The sequence below is a fragment of the Vicia villosa genome, linkage group LG1, assembly GCF_029867415.1.
Source record: "Vicia villosa cultivar HV-30 ecotype Madison, WI linkage group LG1, Vvil1.0, whole genome shotgun sequence".
NCBI classification, from domain to species: domain Eukaryota; kingdom Viridiplantae; phylum Streptophyta; class Magnoliopsida; order Fabales; family Fabaceae; genus Vicia; species Vicia villosa.
The window spans coordinates 74024647-74042720 of record NC_081180.1 but is presented as its reverse complement, the minus strand read 5'-3'; the positions used below and the strand labels follow the sequence as shown (position 1 = coordinate 74042720).

At 30.0% G+C, this 18074-nt stretch overlaps 1 long non-coding RNA gene across 1 annotated transcript; it reads right to left on the bottom strand.

Moving 5' to 3' along the window:
• Positions 1-12796: 12796 nt before the first annotated feature.
• On the bottom strand, positions 12797-16692 carry LOC131642176 (uncharacterized). The gene is made up of 4 exons (XR_009295807.1): positions 16281-16692; positions 15962-16035; positions 13679-14257; positions 12797-13595 (listed from the first exon to the last, which is right to left on the bottom strand). It is a non-coding gene; the product is annotated as an uncharacterized LOC131642176 (long non-coding RNA).
• Between the last annotated feature and the right edge of the window lie 1382 nt (positions 16693-18074).

Below are 18074 nucleotides of genomic sequence, written 5' to 3'. Positions count from 1 at the left end.
AAACCGAAAAATATTCCCTGATAATGAATTCTAGCATTTCTTGGTGAAATTGAAATTAAAATCGTCTTGCCTCGGACATTTATCTCCATCACAATCCCACACCGCATATCTTACTTCGTCTTCCAAAAACAGTTCCTCCAAATGATGTTTATATTCCTCCTGAAGCTGTATGAAATTATAGCCATTAGTCGATTCAGTCCTGATTCCGCAAATCTGACTTTGAAATAATTCTGAACAAACTCCTTTACTCTTGCCACTAATTTCAACTTGCCCTCAGAAGTATGGAGACCTATTATAGAATTTTTCCTAATTATTGCTTTCAAAGACAAATAGAAAATTTTCGTGTTTAAATCTCCCTCTTTGATCCAGTTCAGCCTCGACTTTTGTCTCAACACGCTTTCCCTAACCTACAGATTCTTCTAGAAATTATGAGTTGCTTCCTTGTACTTTCCAACTAGATTTCTACCCTCCTCGATCTCAACATCTCCACACAATAAATCATTGCAAAGATTGATTTGATTCACAAATTCATCTAGATTCAGATTCACCCACCTGAAAATGTCTATATTCCGTTTCCTCAAGCTATCCTTCAACATTTTGAACTTCTCCTTAACAACAAAGGAAATCGAGCCATTGATAACCATATTCTTTTATTCATTCTCAACGAACGATACAAACTTCAGGTAATTCAGTCAGCAATTCAGAGACCTAAAAGGTTTTGGGCCCCAATTCAGGGCGTTTCATTTGAGCCAAACTGGATTTTGGTCGAATATATCCTTGTGACATATCTCCTGACTGACTGCAGCAGTAAGCTCTATGAATATTTCTGAAAGTAAAAATCTGCCTAACCTACTCTTACTTTTCTCCCCGCATCTACTCCAGGTGAAAGCTCTAGCACTAGTTGGAAGATCCACCAGATCCATCAATCATATAAAATCATTGAAATTTGGAGCCCCATGAGATCTAAAACGCCCTTCACCTCCCACTCTCTCTTCTGAATTTCTAATTTTATTGAAGTCCCCTCCAATACACCACTTCCCAACAACCCAATTTAACTTGAGGCACATAAGTTGCTCCTATAATTTCCTCTTCAGAATGATAGAAAAGGATGAGTAAATGTTTACAAGTAACAGATTTTTCCTCGAGAAGCTTTTGCAGACCATTCAAAATCTTCATAACCCCAAAAGGACTTCACCAATTCCTCTGATAACAACTTCAATTTCGTCTCCTGTATGAAATAAATATCTGCTCTCCCCTTCTTGATACATTCCTGGAATGTCCTTTTCTTTAGAGAATTACCTCCCCTCTTATGTTATAGGAAACGATATTCATGGAACCCCCACTTGATTTGTCGCTTCTGAACATCATTGCCCAATTGATCCCTTGACTCCATATATTTAAATGCCTTAATATAAGTACTATCCTTCTCCATGCCGAAAACCCCCAATTCCACCACCACTTTCCAAACCTCTGAAGCCACCTTCCTCGCCTCATTTTCCAAGAATCTCCTATTTCCACGAGCAACGTCCGAATCAGTAATTGATTCACAATGAATGGAGGGAATATGTTTATTCTTTGGACGAGACTTTGATCTTGACACTATCAACATTTCACTTTCTTCAATCTTTAGCTTATTTTATCAAATATTCCAGTTCCCCATCCTCAGCTTCCTCCAAGAGACAAAGATTTGCACCTAGTGGAGTGACTTTTATGGAAAAGTAGCCTTCCAGATGAAAAGAGTCTTGTATGATGTATGTCATTTCTGCATTCTCTACCACCCTCATAAAAGCCTTCTCGAACCGCGCATAATCTCCAGCTTCCCTGTTGAATTCCACATGAGTGAATAAAGGCTTACTCTTACCACCCCTAACCGCTTGAGCAAACTTTTGGTTGTGCTTTGTAGTATGCAGACCAAAATCGTTGGTTGTATTATGTCATAGCACCACTGGTTCGTTCAGGAACTAGATATAGGTGATGAAGTGATGGAATAAATCTCATATGACATGGATCAATCTTTTGGCGTAGTGGATCGGACTTCGGTGCGATACAGGTAAAGGTGGTTAATTTGCAAGGTTAATATCACTTTAACACGCTATTATTTAATGAATGACTGAAAAGTAGTTTTAGAATGAAAATGGATCGATTGCCTAAAATGGCACAAACTAATCTTTATATAGTATTGACGGTTAAAAGCGTACACGTATGATTTAATGTCTTGTGTGAATTACCATTCGATTAAATTTAACGATGAAAGATGTAATAGAGGGTGTGATTGTGTGTCATTAGTTTACTTGTTTTGTGTGTCGTCTTCAACACTGTTTTTTTTGAACAAAGTAAAACTATGATTTGTTAATGGGTCTTTTTGGTGGAATTTGTGTATGGTCCAAATCATATATTTAATTATATTTAATTGTTTTATTTATTTTCAATCACGGCATATTTTTTTTGTCGTTATTTATTTTATCACGTTAGTTAATTGTAATTCATTGACATCTAACAACTTCCTAAAAAGAGTTATAAAAACCATAAAGAAAAAGAGTTGGAAAAATATAATAAATCAAATCCATGGTCGTAGTTCTCCAAACGCACATAGAACCCAACGTTTATCTCAATACCCCTACAATTTTAAAAAAATTCCAATTTTATCCTTTTTTTTTACTTTTAACTTTTTTTTATTTTTTCATTTTTACTGTTTGTACGGAGACTGTGACGTTGCATAAACCGGATATCCGAAAATGCAGATTTCCGGTTAGTAAAATCCAAAACCGGACAACCCAGGGGTGGGTCTTCCGGTTCGTTTTTTTCAATTTTGTGCAACCGGATATCCCAGGGGTGGGTGTTCCGGTTTGCGGTTAGATCCATGTTTTATAATACCTCAAAACCTCTTTCTCCTTTTTAATTATTATCGATTTGTTGTTGTTGTTGTTTGCACTTGTTCTTGTAGTATTTGTTGTTGTTGCTTGATGATTTCATAACTATATTCATTTCCCATTGTTGTGTTGCAATTTATCATGCCATTAACTGTTGTTGTTGTTGCTGTAAACATCGTGGTTGTTGCTGTAAACATACCGAACCGATTTGAGAGAGATGAAACGAGTTTTGTTGTCGTTGTTTTTGCGCTTTTCGCGAAACCGAGGTTTTGAATTGTTTGTTGTTGTTCGGTTCATAGGAGTAGAGAAATAGATTTAGAAGAGAGAGATGCGAGCTGCCATTGTTGTTGTTGAAACAGGAGCGTGAGAGATTTAAGTGGCAGAGGGAGGAATTCGGTTTTGAAGCCGAGAGAACAGAATCAAGGAGAGAAATCGTGAGAGGGCCGTTTTTTGAGAGGGGGAGAGTTGCCATTGTTGTGGTTTCTGAAGCAGAGCGTGTTTGAGAGAAAGATGAGGATACAGAGGACCGAATTTTGAGTGAGAGATTTGGATACTTGTGAGGCAAAATATCTCGTTATCCGGTTGAGAAAAAAGGAACCGGAAACCCCATCATTGGGTTATCCGGCTGGTAACGGAAGAAAACGAACAGAACCGGAAACCCCATAGCTGGGTTATCCGGCTGAGAATTTTTTTTGAAAAACTTACTTTTTAAATGAAATGTGAACCGGAACTGACGAGGCTGGGTTATCCGGTTTTGGCTAAAAAAAATTCCCTCTTCTCAAACGCTGTGTAACCGTGAAAATGAGTGAAAAAGTGAAAATTTTTATAATTTTTACTATTTATACAGGGGTAAATTTGTCCGAATTTTTTTTTTAGGGGTATTGGGATAAACGTAGGGGTAAGGGTTTAATTTTCCAACATGACGTGTAATTTATGGTCCTGTTTAATATCAACCTCTCAAAAAGAGTTTAAAAATCAACCTCAACTAATTCCATATATATTTGACAAAGAATTAAAAATACTCCGCAAGTAATTATGACTAAAAAAAGAATGAATATTGAATCAATTAAGTTACCCTCAATATGAATTCCTTTTTATTTTTTATTTTTATGTCTCAATAACTTAATCATGTGGGGTCATGACATATCATAGGGTTATACAAAATCAGATTTAATGTGTCACCCATTATAAATTAATTAATTAATGAACAGTATTCATCTCCATGAACAAATTGGGTTAGTATATGATGTGAGGTGGAAATAGAATGTATTAAGAAGAAACTTTTCTACTATGACTTTGGTCATGCACTGATTACAACCTTTCATTGACTTTGTAACCTTTTGTTTAACATAATACAGTAGAATCCTAGAAAGTCCTTATAACCACGTGTAATTATTTAATTGTTGTAAATGAATTCATTGTTAATTATTGGTCAAAATAAGATTTTTGCATGCGTGTATCATGCAAGTCTCCAAGCAGCGTCTTTATCACCATGCGATATAATTTTATTTATTATTTTATACTAGTAAATATCACAGTATTAGTAAATATCACATTATTAATAATGAGTATCTGTTTTTAAAATATAATAAACATAAAATAGAAGATTAAATTATTTAATCAAAAAAATTATATATATATATATATATATATATATATATATATATATATAAAAAACAATAATTTTTTTTATGTATATAAATAAATTTTTTTGTCATTACTTATAAAAAAAATATTTGAATCAATAATAAATTTGTTCCCGTTTATAAACATCAGTGTTTATAAAAACATTTAGATCAACCATACATTTTTATCTATAAAAAAATATTTGAATCAACAATATATATTTTTAACCATATTTATAATTGTGTTTGTCTAACATGTGCAATATTACACATGATAAGGCAACTAAAATTAGTAATTTTTCATTTAAAAATATTAATGATTTATTAAAAAGTAATACATTTAATAGAAAACACAAAGTTCCAAGATAAATTTACCATTTTAAATTTTTTAACATGTGCAAATTTGCATAGGATAGAAAAACCTTTATAATTATACGTCATATCTTATCTTTTTTAAATATATTGATCCTGGATATGTCCTTATTGTGTGTCTATATATTAATGATTTGATTTTCACTGAAAATAATTCAAATTTGATTGCAAAATTCAAGGAGGCTATGATTAGAAATTTTGAAATGACAGATCTGGGCTTAATGTCATATTTCCTTGGCATTGAGGTCGTTCAACAAAGTGATGAAATTTTTATTTCTCAAAAAGAGGTATGTAGGTGATATTTTGAAGAAGTTCAAGATGGAGCATTCAAAGCCAATTTACACATGTTGAAAAAAAGTTAAAATTGACAAGAGAAAATGATGGTAAGAGGGTGGACTCAACCCAATATAAAAATTTGATCGGAATTCTGATATATCTGACTGCGGCAAGAGCAAATATAGTATATGGAGTTGGTTTACATAGGATATTCATGGAAGAACGACGTGTTAGTCATTTGCAAGGAGCTAAAAGGATTCTTTGTTATATCAAAGGTACACTGTCTGATGAGATTTTTTATGCTTGTAATAGTAAAGTGGAACTTGTTTGAGACATTGAGCTGGAGATAGAGAAACAAGAAAAAACACGTCAGAGTACGTATTTCATTTGGGCACAAGCGCAATTTCATGGTTTTCGAAGAAACAACCAATTTTTGCGCTTTCTACAGCTGAAGCAAAATATATTGCAGCAATCAGTTGTGCTACTCAGACAGTATGGATGAGGAGATTTTAAAAGTGATACATCAAAAGCAAAACATTACTACAAAGATATATTGTGACAACAAGTCAGTTATTGCTCTGAGTAAGATTCCAGTATTTCAAGGACGGTCCAAGCATATTGATATTCCGTTCCACAAGATAAGAGAGTTGATATCTGAGAAAGAAATGATGATCAATTACTGTCTAACAAAAGAACAAATTGCAGATATATTTACAAAGCCTCTGAAGATTGAGTTATTTTACAAGTTGTAAAAGATGCTTGGAATGTTAAATTTGAAATCTTGATTTAAGAGAAGCAATGTTAGAATTAAATCAAGTGGTCTAAAGAATTATTGAGAAAAGTTATGCAATTAAATAAATACTTGTCAGAATATTTTAAAAGATAGATGATATGTTAAAAGTAATTAGAATATTTTAGAAGATAGATGATATGTTAAAGTAACTAGTTATGCTTATATATTAAGAAATATCATTACATCATTGCCTCAAATTTTCATCTTTATTAAGTCTCTTAACTACTAAGTCTTTTAAGTTTCTTTGCCTCCAATTTATGCACTACAAAGCCTATATAAAGACAAGTATGTTAGGTTTGTAATTCATCAGTTTGAGAAATTAAATACAATTAGGAGTTTCATTTCCTCTTGCTCCCTCTCTTTGTTGTGTGTGAGTAATTTAGTTTAGTTATAAGTCCCATTTTATATCAAATACAAGCAAAAATCAAGTATTGATTACTTTGACGTATTTGCTCATGTTGTAAGGTTGAATACAATCAGAATGCTTATTTCAATCTAAGTTCAAAATAGTTGGAAAATACATCAAATGGATGTTAAATATGCATTTCTTAATGGTAATATAGAAGAAGAAGTGTATGTTGAACAACTTGTAAGATATGTAGTCAAAAGAAAGGAAAATAAAGACTATAGATTGAAGAAATTAATATATGGCTTGAAGCAGGCACTAAAAACTTGGTATAAGAAGATTGATTCTTATTTCGGGAGAATGATTTTCAGAAATCAACATATAGACACACAATAAAGACATCTACAGGACCAATGTATTTGATATATAACGTGTGCTCATAACAACATATATAAAAACCATTCTCCATAAAGATTACGTAATTACTTCCCTAGATTGAAATTCATTGATAATTGTAAGTTCAGGCATCATTTTCTAAAAAAAATAAAAATATACACGGCTAAGAAACTAATTATCATCTACTGAAGTAACAACTCTAATTACCTACTACTTCTTAAGTTTAGCATCTTTTCTCATAGTCTTAAACATAATCTTATAATTCATAAAAAAGTACATATCCATTGTTCTTTTTGCAACATGAAGTCCATCATAACAATGATATGAAGGAAAAAGAGCTAAATATATGATTCATAGTCTTAAACATAATCTTATAATTCATAAAAAGGTACATACATATCCATTGTTCTTTTCTACTTGATATATGACAATTAGTCCCCCTTCCCTTGCTAAATATCGTGTAGCAGTAGCCTTAATACAAAGACAATGCTAAATATCATTATAATATAAAAAAAATCAAACTTAAATAAAAGGACCATCTTCCAAAAAATTAATGTATGGAACACCTATTTCAATAATGTTATATATATCCACATAAATCAAGCACTTTCAGTGATTCTAGTGTGGTTAAAAGACCAGGATCACTAGCTATGATGTATGATATTAAAGCCACCTTCAAACAAACGCTGGTACCACAGTTCTTCATGATCCTTTGCCAAATCATCATTGAAAACTACAAAGAAAGAACCAAGCTAACCACAAAACATTGATAACATATAGAAAAGTCAATTATACTTTATTGAGTCTATAAATTTTGATATTTACCATTCTCATAATGCCATGAATCCAGAGCTTTAACGAAAGGATGATGTAGTTAAGTAAGTGCAATCTTTAATTAAACATGTTTCCAATAATATTAATAATTATTATTTTTTGTATGTGTCTAAATCCAAAATATTTATGTTTGTAACCATAAAAAAGTAAATATATTAAATTTGTGATAATGGATCAAATTCGATTCTAAATATTTAAAATGTTCCTTACAACCTGTGTCATGTCATACATGATTGAGTCATGTTTTCATTGTTTATTTTGGTATTGCTCTCTTTATTCATTTTAAATCTTAAAGGATAATTCATTGTTATTACTACTTATATTGGTTGTTCATAGATATTGCCTTTTAAAAAAAAAAGAAAGAGAAATCTACACTATAACTAACCCCTACACCGTATAAATATTCACTAATTATACTATTTAATTTTTTATAAATAATTTAATCAACTTTGATTTATGTATCAATACATTTTACTTTATTATTAATAATATAGTATCTAAGATTACGTATCTCGTATTTATAAATACAGCTATGCTATACTTACACAGATTAGTTACACCTTATAGAATTACACCGTATATTTCAATTGTGTTATTAAAAAATGATGACTGCGTATATTTACCATAGAAATTACGGTGTATGTGTATCCTTTAGTGTATAAATAGCTTTTCTGATTTTATAAATATTGCATCTAAGATTATGTATCTCTTGTTTAATATTCAAACTTACTTACAATATTTATACTTTATTTTATTATTTTTCGCCTTTTCATAATCATAAAAAAAATTATGAATTATAGATGAAAACATAGTGAGGGTGACAATTGAAAACCAACCAAAAAAGAACGAAATAAAAATGCTAGATAATAATTACGAATTTATCGCAATAAAGACAATAAAAGAAAAAATGAACATTTAAGAAGATCCGGTAAACATGAAATGTGCACTATTTCTTTTTGTTCAATATGCCTTAAGATTTAGAAGTTATTGATAAAAAAAAACCAAAAACTTTAACAACTTTTGATTTTTTTTAGCATAAGTGTTCCAAGCCCAATACCCTTACGTTAAAAGTATTCCTCTTATGCTAAAAAAAACCACAAGTTATTGAAGCTCTTGGTTTTTTTTATCAATAACTCTTAACTCTAAAAGACATGTTCAACATTAAGGAATATCCCACATTCCATATTTTCCTTATCTCCTTAAATATTTATTTTGTCTTTGTCATCTAACATTTTTATTTTGTTATCTCTTAATTGGTTTTCAATGATCATCTCCACTATGTGATAGAGGGGGTATAATTAATAATAGAATTTATAATATTTTAGTTAGTGTTTTTAAATATTATTATATTTTAAAAATTTCTTAATTCTTAAGTTTGTGCCAAATGGATGGCTATGATAGATTTAGAGTTTTAAATATTAAGGTGTAATGGGTTATTTGATAATCAATCAGAAATAAATGATTATTTTACTTTGTTTTCTACTTTAGAATTTTATTGCATATCTATTAGTTTTGTTAGGTTTTTTTTTTTAAGAGTTAGGGTTCTATTTAGCTTCCTAACAATTGGTGCTTTCATCTTTGAACTTCAATCCTTCCATGACATATCTATACTATCAATCTTTTACCCCTCCATATGTTAGTGCTCCATCACTATTTTATCATCACTTCATTTCTCTTTATTATTCCACTGTCACAACCATACCACTTACTTCACCTAATCCATACATTTCATACCAACAACTTCAAAATTCCAATTCACAATCAGAAACATTTTATCAAGAGTTAGAAACTTTAAAACAATATTTGATTGAAACTCATAAAATCTCAAACAAATCTAAAAAGAGTTGAAAGAATAAATTTAAAATTTGTGTTATTCTCTCAAAACTTCGTCATCACAACAAAAATTCAAGAGTTTTCGGAAAAGTAACAAAACAACTTCATAAAACAATTGTTAATTTTTATCTATGTTCAGTGTAAAAATACAATAATTATGACACATACATGTTGAGGAACAGAGTCATTCCCCATTCACCATTGTTAATTGGATTAAGCTGACATCACTCTTTAACTACATTTTAACTAATAATAAAATATATATTTTTTCTCTGCTAGCTCTATCTATTTATTTTTTAAAAACTAATATACATGAACAATCAATATGTTATTAAATCACTTAATAATTTTGATGCCAAATTCTTTATTTAATTAAGTTTAAAACTGAAATAATTCAAAAATAGTTAAAGTTTTATATAACCTTCACTAATCCCACTATTTCATTAATTTTTATTTCACAAGTTCAATTAAATAATAGTTTATACCACTAAATAAATTTAATACAATAATTTACCAAAAATATTCACTAGCTCCAGTATCATTAACTCCCACTATCAATTCTTTTTATATTCCCACATCACTATTTATTATTATTATTATTATTATATTATTATTATTTTTGGATCAAAATAGAATATATTTCCAAAAAATAAAAGAATACAAACCGATCAAAAACAATCCGGGTATCTTAATAATGACAAGACAAACTACCTGACAAAGAAAAACAACATCCAACTCGATAAAAAAAGCCAACAAATTATTTTCTACTGTAATATCTATTCAATTTCCTATTGCTATTAGCTTTCAGCAATATAATGTCAATCACCTCATTGCTATGAATCAGTCCACCCGCATTGGTTTAGAAAAGAAGCTTGTTTCGACACATCCAAATCGCATACACAACCTCACCTATAGCTACCTTTAGGAGAAATTTTTTGCTACCTCTTCCACTCGTCACATGGCATAACCACTATAGCTCTGAATGCCATCCTCCGGGAGTGTGTATCACACTAGTCCACTTGAGGAAGTCATTCCAATTTTTTTTTTTTATATAACATTCAAAGAAGAGATATTATTATTATTATTATTATTATTATTATTATTATTATTATTATTATTATTATTATTATTATTATTATTATTATTATTATTATTATTATTATTAAATTTAATGTAACATTCATATAAAAAAATTCTATCATAATTATCATGTATGTATAGAATTCAAGATTTTTTTTTATTTTATTATAAATAAATTTAATTTTAACATAGTTTCTTTGTTATTTTTTTCGTAATTTTTAATTGATTAGTAATATTTGAGTCTTTGTGTAAAAATATTTGAGAGCCCTTGATCTCTCTTATAAAATATGGCGCTTACATAATTTTTTTTTAATTAATGAATATATTATATTAACATTTATTTAAGCATGTAATTATATATATATATATATATATATATATATATATATATATATATATATATATATAATTTAATATTTAGATAATTTACTTTCTAAGTAATAACAATGAATTATTAAATAGCAAAACCAAAACCAATGAAAACATTACTAACATTTGCATCTTCCATCTTTGCGAATTCCATCTTTGCAAATTATAGTTGTACTTCCCACCATGTAAACAACAAGGTTTCATATGTTCCTTAGAACCTGTTTCAACCACACATATTTCATATATTATTCATCACGTCACACCTCTGCATAATTGGCTCTCTAGAAAAGTCATTGTACAAACAGTTAAGTATAGACTAGTTCAGTAAAAAACTGGAAAAAAATATAGTGATAAACTCATAGATTGATATGTATAAACCTGTCCAGTAATAAACCCCGAGGCAAGTGATCAGACAGACTTAGACACATTCTTGACTCACAGATGCCACATAATCACCATTTATATCCCAGCATATACAATGTTCATTCATAGATTGATGATGTTTGATGGTGGCGTGATCACGTTGATTGTTGAGAAGAGAGAAGAAAGTGAATCGTGTAAATGAAGAAAGGATGTGAATGTGAATGTGAATTATGAAGGTTAACGTGTTGATCCTACTAATAAAATTAATAATCTAAACAAAATTGAGGTTGCATAAATAGCCTTACATAAACTGAAATTGCTATTTACAATGCTAAAGAATAGGTCTTAACTGACTAAAAACAAATAGTAATATTCCAACACAAGATTCAGGATAGTTCACAAATGATTGATAGAGATGATTCACGATGACAAAAATCCTAGAATTGCATTTATATAAACACTTTGTTTTGTTGTAATAACTATATATGTTGAGTTTCCCTTGTCTTTGAGAGGTGTTTTTTTTTCTTCTTTTAAACACGTGTTTAGTTTATGTGTTTTTTGGTTTACCAAAAGTTTTTTCTTTTATCTCAACGGTTTTAACTGGTGAGATTTGGTGTCAATTAAACTTTGACATCTTGGTGTCATTTGATCCTATCTCATATATATAATTACTTATTCCAAATTTAATTACTTATTATTTTTAACCATTAGATTGAGAATAATCAATGGTCCAGATTTGGAGTAAGTGTTAATAATAAATCTAATGACTAAAAACAATAAATAATTAAATGTGGAGAGAGAAAACTAATACTTATAATTTTTAATCATTGAATTAAAAAAAATTAATAGTCAAGATGTGGAGTAAGTTCTAATAAATTATTCTTGAAGAAAGAATATCCCTCCTCATATATAACTTATTGTTGAAAAAGTCGTTATTTTCTTATTATTTAGAAGTGAATGGAAGATGTTTCTATTTTATAGGAACCGTAACGAATGAGTTACAGATGATGTATCCAATGCTTTGGCTATATAAGTTTTCAAAGCCAAAACAATATTCAAAGCCAAAACAATATTCATTCCAACATTGAGAGCATTTTCAATAACTAGAGAAATACACCGGTGAGAGAAATTCGTAAATATAATGTGTATTTTATCTTTCCAGTATATAAAAAGTATGCAGCAGTCTGTATCAATTTTTGTGTTATTATTCTGTATTTATATCGCTATTCCATGAATCTGACTATGAGGAAATGTTGTGTAGATTCCTAACAACTGGCATCTGAGTTGGTTGGTTCTTTCTATTTCAAAAGCGATCCAGAGAAGTCACATTCGAGTGGGAGCGATGGCAGCAGACAGAGGGAAGGTGAAAATTATGAAGTTCGATGGTGCAGAATTTAGCTTTTGAAAAATGTAAATAGAGGATTATTTGTAACAGAAAGATATGCATGAACCTCTCACAAGCACAAAACCAGCAGCAATGGAGGACGGTGCCTAGACCAGACTTTAGTTTTTAGATGAACTACATTTGCCTCCGGCACTATCGATGATGACATCTAATAATAAATTTGTGATAGCTTATGCAGTCCCCTGTGTTTGTTAACAGCAAAAAAATTCTTGCATCGATAATAAATATTTCTGAGATTTAATAATAGGATGATAATTTACCACTCACATACAAATAGTAATAGAAGTCATGAATACACATAGTGATAATATTAATGGTAGAAATTTAATGTCATGAACACATAAATTGATAATATTAATATCAATTCACTTTCACTTACATGAACATGTCCCAATCTGGCTGCAATGCAACAAAAGAAATATGGATCATGTGAGAAGTAGGATTACACAGGTTAAAATCATCGGAAGCTCTAACAATAGCAGTCTGCTTAGTATTGTAAAGTCCATCAGTTTTATGACACATACATGCTAGATTGAATGTTTAGAAAAGAAGAAGCAACAAGTTTAACCACCTAATTTTGATATTATACGGTATTGATTTCGGAACCATCTTCCAGCATGATAGCTCATCGCAATTTAAGCAACTCACAACTCTAACAAAACCTAAATCATGCACTCAAGTTAGTGAATTGAAGTGAAATTAAAAACTATACACAACTTAGTGTGCTAGTAGTGGTTGAACCATTTTTCAAAACTGTGAAAACTAAAAACATATCAATATGCATTTTTCATATCATATAGTACTATTAAAACATAACAATTCAAATAAACAATGAGAAGAAAATGGAACATGTGATGGGAGCAGGCCATGTCCTTCTATCAACGCACTTGATACAAAACTGTGAAACCAAAAATAACATAATTTATTACAATAGTTAACGAACTGAAATGTTAAATCAACCACAATTCTTGAACCAAAACTGAACCATGAATCCTCCCGAGTCCCGACAGTTGTTGCATTAGCTGGTAGATAACTACACATGTGGGAAGCGAAAACAATTAATCCAATAATATGCTTAAATTTGAAATTAAATTGAAATGAGATAGATCTTTTCACCTTGTAATTGCTTGTTATTGCCAAATTGTGTCGCTGATGTCAATGCTTGTTTCTAACCATAACAATTGTTTAACCAAAACCAACATTTCATTGACAAACAAGGTCAATACATAGATATTACTGCTGCTGCAGTTTCAACATAACATCAATAATGCAATTCAAACCCTCCTTCAATTATTACATTTCATAACAAAGTAAACATTAAACATTAAAGAGATAATAAAACATAACATCTTCAAATTTCCAGGAAAATTTCTCTGATTTTAGTTTATTCTTCAAATTCTTGTTCTTCTTTAAATCTTCATACATAACCTTCAAATAACCCATAACTTCCATAGCTTCCAACTCTGACTTCATAATGCTCCCATCTTCATTCCCACCTTTTGATCTCATGTCTTCATCCCATATAAACAAATTACATGTCTCATCACTCCTCCAAAATGGACATCTCCAAAATAGTCTTCCTTTATTTTTCCCCTTCTTGCATTGGTACGAAACCATACGACCATCACACCCACATAGTTTCCCAGACCAAGATTTTACAGAAGAAGACATAGAAAAACCTTTGGATGAGTTTGTCTTCAAAGACGACATTGAAACAAAACAAAACCACGTTTTAGCTTAGCTCTCAATCATAACACAATTTATGAATTCAAATTGATACATAAACAAACAACATCATAATCAATAAATCAGTATAATTTAATCAGAAAATGTACTAATTGATTTACCTAAAAGATTTTGATCCTCTCTAAATCCTACTCTTATCTCACCAGGAGTCGGGCAGCTTCTCACAACAACATCAATTAACTATCTAACAATGTCCAAAACCTTTTACCATTTAACAAGATACTTCTAGTATATTCTAATTAAATAATTAATATATATATATATATATATATATATATATATATATATATATATATATATATATATATATATATATATATATATATATATATATATATATATATATATATATATATATATATATATATATATATATATATATATATATATATAGAATATTTAATTTATTCATTTCATACACAAATATCCTAAAATACTACCTTTAACTTCTCAACTCTCATAACACTTGGTAGTATTTAGGAACAAACTTGTTCCAACAAGGCTTATATTTAGACATATAAAGTAGTATATTGAGAGAGTTACCAAACTTAATTTCATAACTCCATTCACATAGAGTACTAGAAGGAAGTTGTCAACTAGCTGAAAACAAAGTATTTAGAATTTGTTTATAGAAAAAGGATAATGAAGAGCTTAATATATTTAAATGGTAGGGTTGTCCAAAATAAACTCATTAGCCAACACGTATTTATCGCCATACCAAATTATAGCTCTACTAAATTTACATAGTCTATTGGTATACATCGATACCATTCTATGCCACCAGCAATGGTAAGACAGTCATCATAAACACTTTTATATGAGGTTCAGAATGAAAAGAACTTATAATAACATGGCTTTTATATGTTCTTAGCAATAAAACTACAATTTCTTAGCATTGTGTTATCCAAAGCCTTGAATGAAACACCTCTCAAGCAACCACCTACTGTCATGGGAATAAACACCAAGCCATGACACTTTAATACAAAAGTACAAATAAGCCCAAAACAGCAAGCTTCAATCAAACTAGACACAAACATACACATAGCCCTCAGTCAACCTTCCCTAATACAATGAGACCCTCAAAACCCACCAATAATACCAAGCCCAAAACATTATCTCTTACAGAAACTTAATACACCATAACAGAAAACTTATATCCTTTCAGGCAACACAATGCAAAGCAAAAAATACAAATGCTAAAACACTTGCACTGAAATCAACTCCAAATATATCATGCAAATTAGACTAATTCTGCAAGATCCACATGCGTGCACAAATAGGAACATAGTAATGCTCATCTTAGCATCTTCCAAACCTACAACCATCTACCCCGAATTAAAAACTACATGCAACTATTAATCTAACCCTTTCTGTCTTCTTACAACAACCTGCACTATGACCACCACCGAAAATGAAAACATGAAAACAAATAATTTCAACCAATTAAGAGCCACATTTGTGACAACACTACATCATAAACAAAACATACTGATATATACTCATGACTATATTTCTCATCAAGAAAGAAAAATTAAAAGTTAGCTACTAGAACAAAATGTAAGCCTAAATCCATGGTATGTAGGGACTGAAAGCATTTTTTCCACTTAAAAGTTTATTAGCTATATTTCAAATATAAGATGACTTTAAACTTACTTGGAAAAAATAATTAACTTGCATTTCACAGCTCCTTCCTGCCTGCACTAAGTAAGCTGAGCGTTCTTGAAAACCTACATTTAGAAAAACTATTACCAAACCATTCGATCATGGTTTCGGACTTAAAGGTAATTTTAAACATATTTGGAAACAACAATCAAATTGCAAAGACAAATTGCTTCCTGCATCCACTAAGCTGAGAGTTCTTGAAAACCTACGTTTAGAAAACTCAAAACCTATCACTATCTCATACACACGAACCAGAACTCCATGGAAATGACTTGAAACAAAAATGGATTCTTCGAAACAGAGGCATTACCTTTAATAAATCAGAAATCCCTGAACTCCATGGAAAGGGCTTGAAATGAAAAGTCTTCAATTGATTCTCGATTAGCTTTGATTCATAAATTAGGAATTTTCGTTCAACTCAATTCACAGATAAAACCGATTCACATTAGGGAAAATGAGAGAGATTATGAGGAGAGAGATTAGGGTTTGTGAAATGAAAAGGAGGGAAAGTGAATTAAAGATGGAAAAATATAGAGGAAAACAAGTCACGAAGAAAAAGGAAAGAGTGAAATGAGAGGAAATGAAAATTAACAAAACTTTTTTTAAATATAAACACTTGTTCTCCAAACGTTTCAACAAAATTGTTGTGCTGTAGTGGTTAGTGATACTATGTATGGTATTGGTCTATCGACTCGCAACAAGTTCAATCCCTCTCTTAGCACAATGTTTCTATTATTTTTTACAATAACTTGTTGCGTAATTTTTTCCAAAATAGAAAATGCACTGGAATCGGCCAAGCATACTCTAGATAAGTAATAAAATATTATTTAAATTAAAATATAGAGTACTGGAATCGGCCAAGCATACTCTAGATAAGTAATAAAATATTATTTAAATTAAAATATAGAGTGTAACTAAATCAATAATAAATAAAAAGTGTATGTTATTATTTAGAGTTGGCTATGCCATTGAACTAAATATTAGTTAATTTTAATAAAATAAGTAGACTCAATTTAGCAAACTCTAAATAAAAAAGTTTTATTATTTAAATTAAAATATAGAGTCTAACTAAATCAATAATAAATAAAAAGTATATGTTATTATTTAGAGTCGGCTATGCCGACTCTAAATGATTGAACTAAATATTAGTTAAAGTTAATAAAATAAGTAGACTCAGTTTAGCAAACTCTAAATAAAAAATAGTAATTTAAAAATAATGATACTAAATAGAATAGGCCAGAATTAGGGGTGTTCATGGGTTGGGTAAACCCAATAAATCCAGTAAAACCCATCCAAACCGATCCAAAAAAGTGGGTTGGGTCGGGTTATTGGGTGAATACGATTTTCAAAAATGAAAATCCATTCAAAATAATTGGGTTATGGGTAAATCCACACCCAACCCACAAAACCCATGGGTTATTGAGTGACTATATTTTTTCTCTTTTTTTGTAATTTGACAAGTGATTACTTTGATGTTTTTAATTTTGCTTGCTTCAATTTCAACTTTTTGAACATCTTTTATTTAGTAAGTAATGATTTTAACTTATTTAGGATGTCACATTTTGATTATTTTGATGCTAATTTTAATAAATTGCAAGTATTTTATGTAATTCTAGGTTTTACTGTAATGTAGCTTTGGTTTTTACAAATATATGTTTATGATAAATTTCATTATACATTTTGCATTTGATGTTTAAAAAAACAACAATAATATGTTAAACTATTTATTAAGAAAAAAATGTAACATATCATTAATAATTATATAAGCAAAAATAATATTGGGTAACCCATTACCCAACCCAATCCAACCCACAAATTTGTGGTTTTATCCAAACCAACCCAATGATATAATGGGTGGTTATTTTTCCTCACCCAAACCCGTGTACCATGTACGGGTTGGGTTATGGTTTTGGCTAAATTCAACCCAAACCGACCCATGAACACCCCTAGCCAGAATGACTCTAATTAACTTAATTAAACATTATTTAAAGATAATAAAACTTGTAGAGTTGGACAGGCCGACGCTAATTAAAAATAATAATTAGTAATTTATTTACCTAAATAGAGTCGGGTAGCGTAGGCTTTGCTGACGCTAATTAGCTTC